The 16,466-nt window shown below is 39.7% G+C and overlaps 1 long non-coding RNA gene across 1 annotated transcript; it reads left to right on the forward strand.

Annotated features, from left to right (window-relative positions):
- The first annotated feature begins 14,512 nt into the window (after positions 1–14,512).
- LOC134287163 (uncharacterized) lies at positions 14,513–15,963 on the forward strand. Its single transcript, XR_009997088.1, has 2 exons — positions 14,513–15,177; positions 15,241–15,963. It is a non-coding gene; the product is annotated as an uncharacterized LOC134287163 (long non-coding RNA).
- The last annotated feature ends 503 nt before the right edge of the window (positions 15,964–16,466 follow it).

Raw genomic sequence — 16,466 nt, forward strand, 5'->3', positions numbered from 1 at the left:
GTTTGATGCAAAAACTTCTATCCTGTAAATAATATGAATGTGCTTTCTAGCACATTATCGTGAAAAACATTATTTTCCGGATGTTCCGGACTTCCGGAACCGGTTCTTAAGAATTAGTCAATATTGATGTCTTTAATCAAAGTCCACGTGAATACCTTTCCAACGATTCTTGAACGGTCCTGATTACTTGTTTGGTTGCAAAGTTATAGCTTGCCAAAGTTAGGGTCTCTAAAGCGGCATTTTTCAGTTGAAGCAGGTTCCCGGTGGCCACAGTGACCAAATCCGGAACTCTCCGGGGGTTTTGAAAACTAGACATGTGTGGCTTTCATTTGGGCCAAAGAAAATCAAAATCGGCCCAGCCACTGATTTTTGAGAGCCGTTCAAAGTTTGGGGTCAAAAATGACCCCAGGGTCTTATTTGTAACTTTTTTTATGGGAGCTCCCCTAGGGGTCGTCCAATGTTTTGGATGAATGGAAATGATAGTTTTCCACAAAAAAATAATTGTCTGAAAATTTCAGATTTCTAGGCCTTTCGAAACAAAAGCTATAGCGAATTGAAATTCGGAAAAGGCCAAAAAAGACCCCAAGACCTTACTAAGGTTAAGTGAATGGTATGCACCAGCAGCACTTTTTTGCTTTTCAATCATGCTTAAACCAAGAAATATTAATTGAAGATGAATATGCTGACTTTGAATATCAGTCCATGGTAAAAATTCAGCAGACAGCGAGGCACGCTATGTCTGAACCAGCAGATTATAAAAATTGTATGTACATCGGGTTTCTTTCCATAAAACATCAGTATTCAAGCTATATTTTCATTTGCAGAAGGTTTTAAAATATTCTATCGGTGAAAATTTTTCCATACATTTTGTATGGGAGAGAAATTGATCGAAAATGAGGATTTCAAGCAAATTTGTATGAAAAACGGTCAAAAAGATGGAAAAATCAAAATTTCCCCGATAGAATATTTTGAAACCTTCTGCAAATGAAAATATAGCTTGAATACTGATGTTTTATGGAAAGAAACCCGATGTACATTCAATTTTTAAAATCTGTTGGTTCAGACATAGCGTGCGAGGTAATGAATTTTTCATCGCTTGAACTTCAGAGAGTGGCGCAGGGGTTACCGAGGCGATAATCAAAACAAAAACAAATCTACGACGCAAGAGCCTCTGGGCGTCGGTTGGGATAACTGTAATTTGACAAATTAAGACACCGGTAATCGCTAATTATCCTGGTGGTTATCTATGCAAGCAGGAAGACCACCCGAGGGTTGGCCCAGGCCCTTATGGGGACTGAGCTCAGAGCCAGCGTTAATCAGGAGTGTTCTTCTGAACAGATCTGAACCTACTTCCACCCAGTTAGTTGCCTAAGCTGGGCACAGGAACGTACTTTAAGGCCACACCACGGTTTTATGGGACGGAAGACAGCGCCTACATTAGCCCATCCGCCATTTCAAATCAATGTCACCCGGCCTGTCGCTACCAGCATTCACTTGTGCGGGTACCGTCTCAGTTAAGGTCCCATTAGACGTGACAAATATTTGGCCAAACAAGCCCAACAAATGACCAACACCGCCTGAATCATCGCAACCATGGATAAATGTCGGACTTCAATGGCAAATATTTGTCATAATGACAAACAGTCTAATGGCCCCTTTACCAATAACAACGCAAGACCAGTATGCAGTGAGCAGGAACTAACTGGCGTATGTAGTTCCTGATGTGCACGAGGCACTCCTAGTTGGAAGCGGTGTCGTATTGCTAGTACAGAGTTGTTTTCAGATGTGTAGAATTTTGAAGAGGCCCACCAGATATAACTGCTGGGCCCCCGCCTCGCCTAGGCTTACTCCGCTTGAGCAATCCGTATGCCCTGGTGCTCGGTCATCAACCGGTGCCAAAGGTGGTAAGTCCACACTAGTGCGTGGATATGGTTAGCTAAGAAAAGAATCCTAAGCTCCCACCTCACTCGCAGAAGGGGAGAGGAGTCATCAAGCCCCTGGACACCTGTCCCTGTTGCTGGATACGCGGTGACAAGAGCCGTCTGCAACTCAGTGACTGCCTGCCTGACATAGCAGCTTTACCAGCTGAGGCTCTCCTAAAGGCCGGGCACTGTAGGCATCCCGTCGGGTGTTTGCTATTCTCGAATTTCCCGGAGCTGATCATACCTTTAGGTGATTTAGTTCAAACTTTGCACTTTATGGCGTTCAAATCGATATCGCCTGTACGGCCTGCTCTTGGTTGGGCCTTTGCAGTCCCAAGACTTTGAGACACTTCAAGTAAGCACCGTCGACTAGTGATGCTCAGCGAGAAAACCGACCAACCCGCATGGAAGCTCTAGCCAAACCATGGCCACCTGTATCTACAACGAACCATACCGCATACGAACGGCTGTAGAGCTCCGTTGTAGGTACATCACACTGTTACCGCAGTGCTGTGACAAGATCATCCGCGATCGCGATCTCATCCAGGTTTTTGAACTGCCGAGTTACATCATGCGAAAAGAGCTCCACCAAAATTAGCAATATTATTTTTCTCAAAAAAGTTTTTTTGATTTCCAACCGAATCCATAATCTATCAGACTATCAAATAAGGAGGACCTGGTATCAGGTATCAGTAGGTCGGCTCCAGAGGCACGTCCAGGAGAACCTGGAACTTGTACCCTCTTTTTTAGAATTATTTTTATAATGTACAATTTTATGCTTCAAATTCAACGTGGTTCAAAAATCTGCTTTTCAACTCTTTTTAACCATGATGGTAATGCTTGCGAAAGGTAGTTTCATCTTGAGACAACGAAAAGGTTAATTTTCTCATCGTCAAGTGACGGTCACGACCAATAAAAGCACTGCTTCTAACAATAAAATAACTTTCCTAGTAACCATTACCGTGCGTCTACCGTGTCCTCCCAACTGCATCTGCCATTTTGTTCCCCTCGTGCAACAACTTCACTTCTAACCCCGCATCGCACTTCCAGCACCCAGAACCACTAAACAAAACCACTGCATCCGAACCGAAACCCCTAAATGATTGTTAATAAAAGAAAATCCCGTCACATAACCGCAGCAACTGGCTGGCTGTCCCCTCGAATGCTGTGGCAATTGAATTTTCCATCCCATCCACTCCATACTCCATCCCTTCAGAGAGCCCAGCTTCTTCGCTTTCTGACGCGCCGCGGCGATGACAAAAGCGCGCGCACAGAGGATGTTTGCGGCCCTCCACACGCGTTCTCGAGCTAGGCAACAAACGGCACGAGGGGTAAAATATCAACACATTTGGTTATTATTTATTTGATCGCATCAGAAAGTTGAACAATGGAACGATATGGCAGTTAGTGTTTTGTGGTACAATGACGACGACAGGATGAAGAGAGAAGGAAATCAAGAGGATAGTTGACGAGTTCTGTAGAATTCTGTAGAAAATAAGAGCACCGTTTAGCTACAAATTTAGCATTCATAATTTCTAGCACACTGGACAATACTTTTCACACTTTAAGAAACAACAACGTTTCTCCGATTCACGAGAATAGACTGAAAAACCTTCGCGGATCCACGCTGATCTTCGTTGATCTACAAGACCTTCAGGTATCAGGTATCAGAAGGCCGGCTCCAGATGCACGTTATCCTCCATTTGGGACATTTGGGACCCCTGAAAAGGGCACTGTAATAACGCATAAAGCGAAAGAGAGCCTATAGCTCTTCACCACAGTGGGTTAAGAACAACAGAATATCCTGGAGATCCAGGTTTCTGAAGTCAGTTTCACTTAATAAGTGTTTACCGAATACTCGGAAACGCAGTTGCGCAAAAACTGGACAGTTACATATCAAATGATACGATGTTCCATAATCGGATTCACAGCTATCACATGCAAATGAATCAGCTTGCTGAATATCCGCCATGTGATAGCTGAGTCGGCAGTGGCCAGTCAATACTTTGACCAGAATGCTGCAATTCTGCTTTGACAGATTTGTAAGATACTTCGCCACCCTTGGAGATGGCTCAGTACAATACAATTTGGTTTGGCGACATGACTCCATAAACTATTCCAGTATTGTCTGTGTTGAGTAGCAGCCCAGGTGTGAATCTGAAGCTTTACCCAACACTTCGATATCGGAATTGCTGGCTCAGGGCCAATGAAGTCATGTGATGCTCCAGTGCGAGCTAATTCATCAGCCAATTCATTTCCAGCGAATGAAGAATGGCCAGGTACCCATATAAGGTGAACAGCGTTTGCTGAATTCATCTCCTCGATTTGAGTTCAACAAGCGATAACTATCTTCGACTTGAAGCAAGTACTTCAATAGCAGCCTGGCTATCTGAACAGAAGTATATAAATCTGCCCAGTACGAGCTGCTGAAGTGTCGATTGCAGTCCGCAATAAGAGCAAAGATTTCAGCCTGAAAAACGGTGCAGTGTCTACCAAGTGAGTAAGACTGATACAGCCTTAGATCACAAGAATAAATCCAGCACCTGCTCGACCTTCGAGAAGGGAGCCATCGGTGTAGCATACGATGCCGTCTGAAATACTTCTCTTCAGATATCCACATGTACGGGGAAGGGAATTTCGTGGAAAAAGCCCTAAATGAAAAATTACAAGAAATTGTAAGATCACTTGGAGCAAGGACAACTTTGTCCCAATTCAATAAAAGCGGAAACAACGAGGTGTGTGTTGAACTGCGATTCACAGCAGTTTCCTCTAGTAAACCGAGTACCAACAGGCGGTAAGTGCAAGAAAGTGCTTCTTGTTTGAGATGAATGTGTAGTGGAGCAACGTCAAAGAGAACTTCGAGCGCTTCCGTGGGAGACGCTCCAGACATCGCCATTAAGCACACCCTTTGAAGATGGCCTAATTCTGATAGGATCACTTCGCCCTTTTGCCACCACACAAGACATCCATCAGCCAATATTTGCCGAACAACAGTTGTGTATATCCATTTGATATACTTGGGTTTAAGACCCCAAGTTGCACCAAAGGCTCGCCGACATTGCCCGAAGGCCATACAAGCTTTCTTGATTCTGAACTCAACATGAGGTGTCCAGAAAAGCTTGGAATCAAGAATGACTCCAACGTACTTTACCTATTTAGTCACATTGATTTCAGAATCAAAGAGACGCAAAGGTCGAACGCCATTACGGGTTAGCTTTTCCGTGAAAAGAACAATAGATGTTTTACTCGCATTTACCGAAAGGCCATATTGGCGACACAAACCCCCAACTACCTGAAGAGCGGTTTGCATCAGGTCGAAAAGGGTGCTGATGCACATACCGCCTAACAATTTTAGGTAGTCGTCAGCAAAATCATAAATAGGTAAATCGCTATTACTGAGTTGCCTCAATAGCGTATCTGCTACGAGATTCCACAAAAGCGGTGGTAAGACTCCCCCTTGGGGGCATCCACAAACACTCAATTTCCTAATCGCCGCTTGTCGCAATGTCGAGAAGAGATGTCGGTTTTTGAGCATTTGGTGAATCCAATTGGAAGTAAGTTAGTAAGTAAGTTAGATGAGATCTATAAAAAAGAGGATAGTGATATTTCGGATGGGGAATCAGATGAGGAGAGTAATGATAAAACATACAAGCATTGGAAAAGGAAAAGAAGGAATGAAACTTAGTGAGAGGGGTAGCGGCTCTCTGAAACCAGGTTTTGAAGTACACCACCGTTGGTTTCAATCGGATTTATATATTGGGAGGTAATAATACAATTTTGATAGAATAAATACCAAGAAAAATCAATAAATGTCACAAAAGGTAAGATTGTCTTATATTAACATAAACATCAACGCAGTAAAAAAATGTTACATCATATAAGCTGTAACCAAAGGACCCCGTCATATCGCACAGATTTTTTCATCAGTTTATAACTTTACAGCTTGCTCCCAGTATGAAGCTTGCATTCAATATTCCACACAAGAAGTTGTTTTATGTAAATTCCAGTGAAATGACTTAGAAAATTGTATGCTGAATTTGTTTACGTCGGGTGTAATTTTTAGACATTTTTGCTGTGAAGATAATGGTAAGTGTCTTCTACTTTAAATGTTATCAAATATGGAAGGGAAGAGTGGAATTGCCAACTTCTTATCTTGAACATATTGCGGAGCAAGGCAGAGTCCTTTCCCACTTATTGAGACATCCTTCTATATGGTGTGATGGCTGGATGATCAGCAGGCTTGAGGACATAATCATTTTATACATTAATGATTGAATGAAATCTGCAGTTCAGCTGGATGTAGAAAGGGCAGTCTATTGTCTAACGGCTGTGCCCTGCAACAATAAGTGGTTACCTTTATATACATACATACATACATTTGGTGAATCCAATTGGAATTCTTTGGAGATATACCATGACCCGTGCGGGTTCCAATATGGCAGTACTTCCCAAACTGTGCGCCGCGGCGCCCTGGTGCGCCGTGAACACTTGTCAGGTGCGGCGCAGGCTGTTTAGCCAAAGCACATAGAACAAACTCTCAAGGTGGAAAATCTTCTCTGTTTGTGAGTGAGACAATAATCACTATTTTTGCGTTGTAGACCAAAGTCTTGACTTTTTAGGGAAGACTTCGAAAGAAAGTTACTCGACGGAATTTTCCCAAATTTTCAATAAATAACTAACTTTTCCAAAGTCTTTGAATGTTTTCTGAAATTTCTTATATCTTCATGAAACGTCTAGTTTGTTACCAAATTTTAAATTTCCGGAGATCTGAATTCCTATTGAAATTGTAATGGAACTTCCAAAAGAGGTATTTTGAGAATTTTCAAAAAAATGTTCTGAACAGGATCGAGAGCACTATGAAATTGAACTTTTTTATTTTTTGCTTAGTTTTCGATTTCATGAATTCTTTTGAATTCAAAGTAAAGTTTCCAAGGAACTTTTTTGAAGTTCTTTCGAAAATAATAACTGTCAACCTCCCGGACTTCATGCTGTCTCAATAGTTTCTGAACGTCATGTTTACACTCGATTCTTTTATGCACGGGTCTAGTTTTTGCTATAACTGAGCCGATTCTCATGATGCTCATGTTGTGCATTCATCATTACCGTAATTATTGTGATTTTAAGCCCTAGCCTGATTCATCTCCTTATCGTGAAAAATACGAAAAAAAATACCTAAACAATCCATTTTTATATTTTGGCACCAACATTTCAAAAGGGCGTAACTGCATTTTGAAACAAACCCCTCTTTCACATCTGTGGATCGTATTTCAATGCCGCCATGCAAATCACCGCCAGTATTGGAAAGAAGAGCAATTTCTCTGTCTAGTAATGTTTGTGAATTTCGTGGGAAACTTGAAATATGACCCACACATGTGAAAGAGTGGTTTGTTTCAAAATGCAGTTACGCCCTTTTGAAATGTTGGTGCCGATTTGTTTCAATAATAGAATAAACTACAAATTTTATATATCAATTTGGTTAGTATTGCATTGATTTCCTCCAATGTTTTTTTGTCCTGTGAATCTTCAAGCAATTTTGCTTCAAAAACAAGAAATGTTATATTAGATTGAAGGCTATTTTTACTATTTGTATTTGAAATTTTCAACTGAAAGTGTCAAAATCATCAAAATGTGTTGTAAAAAGTTGCTGGTGCGCCGCGAGATTTTTGAAAATTTCAAAAGGCGCCGCGAGTTTGGGAACCTCTGCAATATGGCAATAAACAACTTTGTGTAAAAGAGTCACAGTGGACTTTCCAGATTGGTAAGCATGTTGGTTCACATGAAGAGGCACATTGGCCAGATGAACATCACGGATGTGATGACGACAATGCGTTCTAAGCATTTCAGAAAAAAGAGGTCAAACTGATAGGTCTGAAGCTCTTTGCTTCTTCATACGACACACGACCCACTTTCGGAATAAATTTTACAGTGATATCCCGCCAGGATTTGGGAATATACCTTGTAGCTAATCTGCAAGCAAGTAGTTTTTTCAAAACATGTTTGAAATAATCAATGCCCTTCTGGAGCAAAATAGGATAAATCCCATCTGCCCCAGGAGATTTGAAAGGAGCTATTTAGTGCCCATTCAATCGATTCTAAAGTTATGATACTCCGAGCCGAAGCTAAAGAATCATAACTACAAGAAAAGACATCGGGTTCATCCGAAGATGTAATATACACACATCCGGAGAAGTGTTACTGAATAAACATTCCAAAATTTCCTCATCAGAGGAAGTGAAATCATCATTTGGCAAACGAAATTCGTTCACTTGAAAATCCTTAGATATTGCAAGGATTTTGTTCAATCGACTGACTTCACTCAAATTGGAAACATTTGTACAAAGGTTTTTCCAACCGGATCGTTCAGCAGACCGAAGAGCTTTCTGGTATGCCTTGCGAGCCGACCTGAAAGCCTCCGATCCAGCTGAACGTCGTCTGTTCCTACTCTATCCACATTGTTTCCTGAGCTCCGCCAGATCAGAGTTCCACCAATGGGTTCCTCTTGTGATCTTCACAGACCGTAGAGGGCATGCTTCTTCAAAAGCTTCCATGATGAAGGTCGTTGCAGTATCAACGGCATCATCTAAATCACTTGGAGTGTCAATGGATGGTGAGTATCCATGAAATTTGGCTGCAATCAAATCGGTAAAGAGATACCAATTGGTTGACCGGGGGTTCCTGAAACGCAAAGTGTGCGATGTAGCATTCACATGTCCAAAAAAGATGTAGCGCTGGTCAGATAAAGATTCTTCATCTGACCCATGCCAATTGGTCAGCTCGTGACTAATTCTGCTAGAGCAAAGCGTTATGTTTAACACTTCCTCTCTAGCAGATACCATGCAGGCTGGGCGGTTGCCTATGTTAAGTAATCCAAGATCTATACAACTTAAGTATTCCATCAAACTGGAGCCTCTCAAATTGATGTCTGAGCTGCCCCAGATTATATGGTGAACATTAGCATCACGGCCAACATTTAGCAGAAAGCCTTGCAGCATCAGTATGCGATGACTTGCTTGAAAGCACAGACAAACAGACGTAATACTTGTGAAATTTCCATCAACCACGCTTTTAACGATCATTTTAAATTTTCATAGTTGTGGCTTTCACAACCAGAGGCGCGCGCATTGTTTTTCTATGCGTCTGACGTTTCACACTAACGCCTTCTGTTCAGTGTTGGTAAAATCACACTCAAAGTAGACTCATGAACCGCTCCTGCGTGAGCAAACTCGTGCGCGATTCTGAATCATTTTCTCACGCGCGAGATTTTCATGAAAAATCTCGCTCTCACGAGTCAAGCGCCAAAATCTCATTCGCTTGTAAAACGAACCCAAATCAATTTCAACGGCATTCAATGTTATTGCACGCTAGATTTGCTTTTATTCTATCATATAATTTTAAAAACTTTGATGTAAATAATAAGAACACCAAGAAATAATGCAATGAGTAAAATCGTGAGTCAACTCATGCATGATTTTTTCAGCGGTGAGTTTGGCGAGTCAAGAATCGCGCGTGAAACAACTCAACCATGAGATTTGAGAATTTGAGTTTTTACCAACACTGCTTCTGTTTACGATATTGCACAACTCAGTGATTTGTGAAACTTTTCCACCAGGTGATGGTAGTGTGAACTGGGCGATGAATTTCTATGAAAATCGTTCAAGGTGTTACGTCTGTTTGTCTGTGTTGAAAGCATCCGTAGGGGATGGTTCATCATGCGGTAAATAAACCGAACAATAAACTTGTGATAGCACATACATCTCTAGTGGTTAGTCCAGAGATGAGTGTAGCAACGATTTCGTTGTTGACAAGCACACATGCTCGAGGCATGACACGCGAGTTTGCCATTTCAGTTTTACTCAAAGTAGCAAACACCAGATTCACAAGGTTTCCTAGATAGAAATTCCCCTTACGAAAGTAAGGTTCTTGGACTAACGCCACTTGGGCTGTACCTTTGTGCATAAGTCTTCAAAGATTGATCGTTGCTTTTCTTTTGTCCTGCAGATTGATCTGAGCTATCCTAACCGTAGCCACTACCCAAACCAGGCAAGATTAAACTCTTAACAATCACAGTACAAAAAAGAACAGCAACAATAAAGCCAGATCGGTATCGATTTTTGAATGCGTCAAAGGCGAGAATGCACAGAATACACTGTGCAAAACACATAATGTGAAACCATATAGGCATTAGCGGAACCAGCTTTTTCTCTTTTCTTACTCACTCTCCTAAACATACACAAGAAAGAGCGGGATGAAAGAGGGGGCAAGCTGCCTCCTCTTCTATCTTTCTCTCTCTCGTATATGTTTAGGAGAGTGAGTAAGAAAAAAGAAAATGCTGGCTCCGCTAATGCATATAGGGAAATTTTAAACCAGCGAAGAGAATTGTCAGACAAAAGAGGCATAAAACAAGCAACAAAGAAGGCGCGACGATTACTCTACTGGTAACAGATAATGCCATGATCTCGAAATGTTTTGTTGCAGACAAAACGGAAGCTGAATTTGTTGCGTACTTTTCAACTCGTGCATAATCAATTATTTCTTACCCAAAGTCGAAACTGTTTGATGATATAAGTATCTTCAGCAGAGTTGCAGTGTCTTCCGACTCGAAGTTACCGTTCGAAAATTGCAACGCAAGGCTTAAAAATCTCAAAGCTCGTGGTGTACGATGTTTATCCTATTATTTTCAAGTTGGCACAAATTTATGTCGCATTGGGTGGATTGTCGCAACAAATACAGGTTGCGACATTGTCATTATTGTTGCGCGATGGTTGAATTTTGATTCACTGTTTTAAACTAATTAATAACATCTTCATAATCCCGTCCTTATTCAATTCAAGTATGAGATTGAAGAAGGGTAGCTGATTGTCTCGGAGAAACACAAGGTCCGCCGCGCTATTGCTACGGTTAGCGCAGTAAGGGCAAAATACTGTGGAGGGTGCCCTGGTACTCCACGGCTCCGTTTGCGTTAGGTTTTTCTAAGACCCCCCTAACCATTAATTCCTAGGCACGGTAAGCATAAAGCCGCATGACACCTTGAATTAGGGGTTACCTGATTAGCGGACTCCTACCACTGGAACAGGCGGTCCGTAGTGCTATTCTTAGCCAGTTGAACCAACCGCTACCGACACTACACAGCTATCTAGGCTGATCGGGAAAAGAAGTTGATACTGGTGATCAACTTCATACGAGCCCGAAAAGCCATACCTCCGAGGGACTTCCACATAAGTTTCGGCCCCGGGCCCCCACAATCCGGGTCTGGGTATGCCGAGGCCGAGTAAAAGCGTCAAGTGGACAAAAGCTGTATACAACCAGCACGCTCTGGAGATACATGCACATAAATTGGTCAGCTCCCCGGATAGAGGCTAATGGCAAACAAAGGACAAAATAATAACTGGTTTTGCCATCATATCTCGTTTTGCCATTCTTCTGTTATTATGAAAAACTTAAAATGGCAAATCAATAGCAAAATATACAATCATAGCAAATCTTGTCATTGATATGTTATTCATGAATAATGCTAAATAACACATCAATAACAAAAATTACTATCATGGTAAAACTTGCAATTTAGCACCTTTTATAATGAATTGTATAAAATATCAAAACAATAACATAATTTACATTCCTAGCTAAATTTGCCATTATTTTGATATTGTGAGAAATTATTTATAAACATTAGGCACCATAACATATTTTACTCTTAATATACCATTAACTATTATATTGTATATTTCAAGCATAACTTTTCAATTCGACGTATCTCGCAAAAGTAAACAAATCCAGATTCTCGGCTGTGTGTTTGATTCGCAATGGATTCTATTTGATGCACATCAATTTATGTTAATTTAGAAATCAAACAACTAAACGTACCATTATTTTGATCGCCACATAAACAGCTAAATTTGTTCTTATTCTGTTATCAATAACTCAAGAATGTCATATTTTGTTATTCACCGATAACAGTTAATTTGGGTCTTATTTTGTTATCAATATCTCAATAATAACTTATTTTGTTCTTCAATTTAATCCGCATGCTTTACCATTACTTTGTTATTACAATGGCAAAATAAGTTATTTTTAAGTTTTTCTGCTACCAAAATTTTGTTATTATTTTTGTTATTTTAACTCTTATTTCAAACAAACAAATAACACATTTTGCCATTCAAACATTTTGTTTTAAAGGTAAAATTTGCCATTCTTTTGCCATTAAGCTCTACCCGGGTCGTTTCATGCTATTATTTTATTGTGTAAAATCAATAGGTAGAAAATAAAAAGAAGTTTTTTTTATATTATAAGTGCGACGCAATGCGCAAGAGTAATCACATTTTTTTATTGTACTGTACCCCAAGTTTTTGTCATCTTACCGGCTATTTGAAACCTTTCACTTATGCAGAACTGTGTGTACCTTTTCTCCGTTTCGACAAAAATGAAATAAATATTTCTTTTCATCATAAAATGCTCACATTTTATTGAAACATACCACCAATCGATTTTATTTTTTCAAACGGAATTCTCTAAAGCTTTTTCTTTCATTCAATGCCAAATTATAACGGGAAAAGAGAAAATACCTTGTTCAATCGAATGTGAAAAACCACCCAAGAAGGGACGAACGATCGGCGACACGTGATAAGAGCTCGATCGATCTTGCTCTGTTTGGACAAGCTATGCCCAATAAATAATGCATCCAATCGTTGAAATCACGACTGCAAAAAAAAACAGCCATTCTTCCATACATATTTCATTTCAACTTGAATTGTGTCGTTGGCTCCGTATTGTCTACCATCTAGGATTTCTTTATTGCCCAAATCGAAGTGATGTAATTCTAGCTTAATTCGATCCAGGGTTACAATTCAATTTTGAAACCACTTTTTCATGTCCTATTCATGCAATTTTGGATTGAACCTTTCTCAGGTGGGAGAAAGTGACGCGACGCAGGCAGGACCGATCGAGGATGACACCTTAAACGAAGGAAGGACAAGATACATGTACAAGGGAATTCCTTGTTCTTCGCCAGACAATGAGGTGAAATTTTGCAATCAAAATGAAAAGATTATTGCATCGTGGGGGTGCTGGGAAGAAAGAGAGAACTTTGTTTTGTAATCCTGTGAAATGTTCAGCTTAGCAGACATACTGGCACCACAAGGATCTGATTTAACTTTATTTTGAGTAAAGATGATTGTACGATTCGTATAGTCGGTAATCTGTGATTAACCAGGGGGCAAGCGCAATACCACAAATATTTAACTTCATTTGTTTTCTTGTTCACCTAAAAGTAATTTCTTCATCATTGTTTTAACAGGAAATCTTTTCTACAGTGGAGAAAATTTCCGCTTCTAACCAGGTTTTATTTTTTATTTTTGGGAAGACATGAAAACTTGATTATTCAATCTTGCAACTGTCCAACACAAGGGGCAATTAAATGAGAGGTTGGGTAACGAAAAATGTTCAAATTAGGAAGCAAAATTACCGCAAAATTAGCAAGAAAAATAGCATTGTGCGAAAGTCACCAAATTCTGCAATAATTCCCAATGGCTTCCATTTGTATCGTAAGTAATTAGTCCTGAGGTGCGTAAATAGTTGTTTTAGAAAAACGCCACCTACGCTTTCTAACTTTGCGTTATGTTTCCAATACAATTAATAATGCGTTGAACATCAAATCCTGGGAACTCGTTGGTTGAGCCAAAACATCAACCCACGAATTTGATTCGTTGGTTGGTTGTGTCAGCTGATTGGAGCATAAAATTCCATATTTTAGTTGTGCGTGGAAAGCGGAGTTATGTAGATTTCCGATTTGTCTTACAGTTGCAGCTCAATTCATACGTATTGCAAGAAATGTTATTGCAGGATATCAAAGATTTAGGGTATGTGTTCCATCAGTAATCTCATGCTCCCATTGTCATCCTATTCAAAAACAAGCGATTACGGCACCGATTGATTCCGTTCTTTTTATTTTCATGGGTGCTCACTTCTAACAAAAAACACAAGAATAAGGAACAAAACAAACAGCCCTTTAATGCTTTGTTTTTCGTAGGATGAAAATGGGAACCACATGCTTAAGAAGGGATCCAAGACCCTATTTATTTTTAATTATTTTCCTTCGATAAAATGGAAATGATTATGAAATTATCCGAAGTAAAGCGCAAGCACACAACGTTTTTACTGGTCGACAAATGAAACATTGATAACCACAGAGAACAGACATCCAAGTCCAGTTCCAAAACTGTGTTAGGAATTTAACGGTCATTTGAAATGGCAACACAAGTGGCAACATCGTGGTGGCACTGCTATCGCAAAGTTCCCACGTTGTTGCCGGTGGTGAATATAAAACTAATTATCTTGTAACGCTTTAACGTTTTTATTCTGTTTAAGTAAAATAAAGTTTTGGATTCAGTTATATTAAATTATTATTATTAAATTATTATTTGGTTTGAATTTGATTTTAATTCATTTTCATTTAGTTTAAATGATGATTTTAGATAATTTGTAATATTTGACGTTTTTATCTTTTCAAGTAGAATCCGATTGGAATATAATTTGTTGATCTTCAGTCTTAATTTTTAGTTTGAGAATATCGTTCGTGTTTGGTTTGTGTCGAGGCTAAGTTGCGTGAAGATGCATGTAACGCAGATAATTAAAGACATTTTGAAGGAGCGAGATGCTCTGCGCCGCCATATGAATTTGGTTTGCGCAATTTTAGGTAATAGTTTAAGAATTGAATTCCCGCATAGCAATATACAGTCTGTCTTAAGTTCCAAACAGTAAATGTCATCTATTTGTTGAGGTTATCCTATCACATACAGTTGCTTTTAGGTTGAGCAATATAAAGTCAGATGCATCATACTATGTAGAACAGTATTAGTAATTCATACCAATCAGTAACAATATATTATAGTGTTTACACATTGTCAAATGATATGGCCATGAAAACTCATCATACACCATTTTACTGTGAGATCACCTTTTGTGAAACTGTTGCATCTTCTATTTGCGAAACACACTTCTACATAAACGTTTCGCAACGTTGAACCTTTACTCAACCATTTGTCAAGTAGTGCCGCACATCAGTATTTGTGAGCGATGATTATTTTCATATCGACTTTCCCACATGCACCCTCGCTCTGACAGTACCGAAAAATCGTTTTGTTTTGTTAACTCGAGAGCTGATTTTGTCGCGATGATTAAGCTAATTTAATCGGCGGAAAATTAAAAACCATCGGGAAATTATCGTTAAACATGAAGCCCCACCAGCAACAAGAGTTTGGTAAGTGAATTCATTACTACGTTTGCGTTCTTGCTGATATTTATTTGTTTTTTCCGCCTGCAGCAAAATTTGACCCGGTCTGCGGAATTTTTATATGCCGCCGGATGGCAAATAAAAAGGGATGGCTTGAAGTGAGCCTGCGGTTCGACAAGTTCGGAATAACGTCACGGAACACACTTTCCAATAAAATTATTGACGGTTTCCCCCCTTATCGAACGCGACGATTTGAATCCGTCGCGAATGAAACCGTCGCCAGAGTCGTCGTAGCCAATCAGCAGGCGGGAGTCTGGCGTTTCTCCGATCTCACTAACACAAACAGCAGCAGAGGTGGTCTTCTTCTTCTTCTTTTGTTGGGTTCGAGGGACTTTAACCCGAAGGTCATTCGTCCCTCCAAGCAGAGGTGGTGCTTGATTCGTTGCGATGATTCAGAATTGCCGCCTGGAAGTTGGCAGCGCGTTTTGTTATGAAAGCAACATACAATACTGCGGGAAGCATTTGATCCGGATAATGGATATGCCGACTATTTGAGGAAAGCGGACCAGCAGTTCAGTTTTCGCTGATTCTTGCCGATTCGAAGGGTATACGTCAGGCCACTGTTGGACGTGGAAGAATACGAGGAGAACCTCCTGTATCTAGGATCTCGACTCCCTGATGATACGTTTGCCGCTGTGAAAGTAATTTTAGATGGATAAGCTCTTTAGTTTACTTTAATTAAATGATTTAGATGTAAATTAGACTTTGATTGTACAATTTTAATGCTTTTAATGAAATGATTTTTGCCAACAAGTGCTTTTAGTTTTTTTATTATTTAAAGTGCATCACTTTTCCTACTGGACACTCGCTGAATGTTATCAAACATTACGGAATTACTTCAGAGTTACTCTTTTCTTCGAATTTTAAATCACGCAATTCTTTTTACGTTTCCGTACTCTTAGAGTGTCCAGTAGTGAAAAAATATGCAATAATTGCATTTAATTCACTCATAGGACAAACACAACCGTACACCATATTGTTGTTAAAACTGTATGAAACTGTAAAGTAATAATAACACATACATTGATTATTCTTATTTCAATTTTATGGTTCCACTGCTCTAGAACTGTTTGCTAATCAGTAGAATGAGCAAAAAAATGGATAGTATATTGACCTTTTGGCAAACTGTAATCGAAAAATTTTGTTCGAGAAAATGTGCGTTTTTTTATTGTAACATAACTTAACCGCCTATTCCCCATACTGTAATTTGCTCGATAACCATCTGCCACACTGTTGAAAACGTTTGTGATACTGTT

Source organism: Aedes albopictus, chromosome 1 (assembly GCF_035046485.1).
Source record: "Aedes albopictus strain Foshan chromosome 1, AalbF5, whole genome shotgun sequence".
In the NCBI taxonomy this organism is placed as follows: Eukaryota; Metazoa; Arthropoda; class Insecta; order Diptera; family Culicidae; genus Aedes; species Aedes albopictus.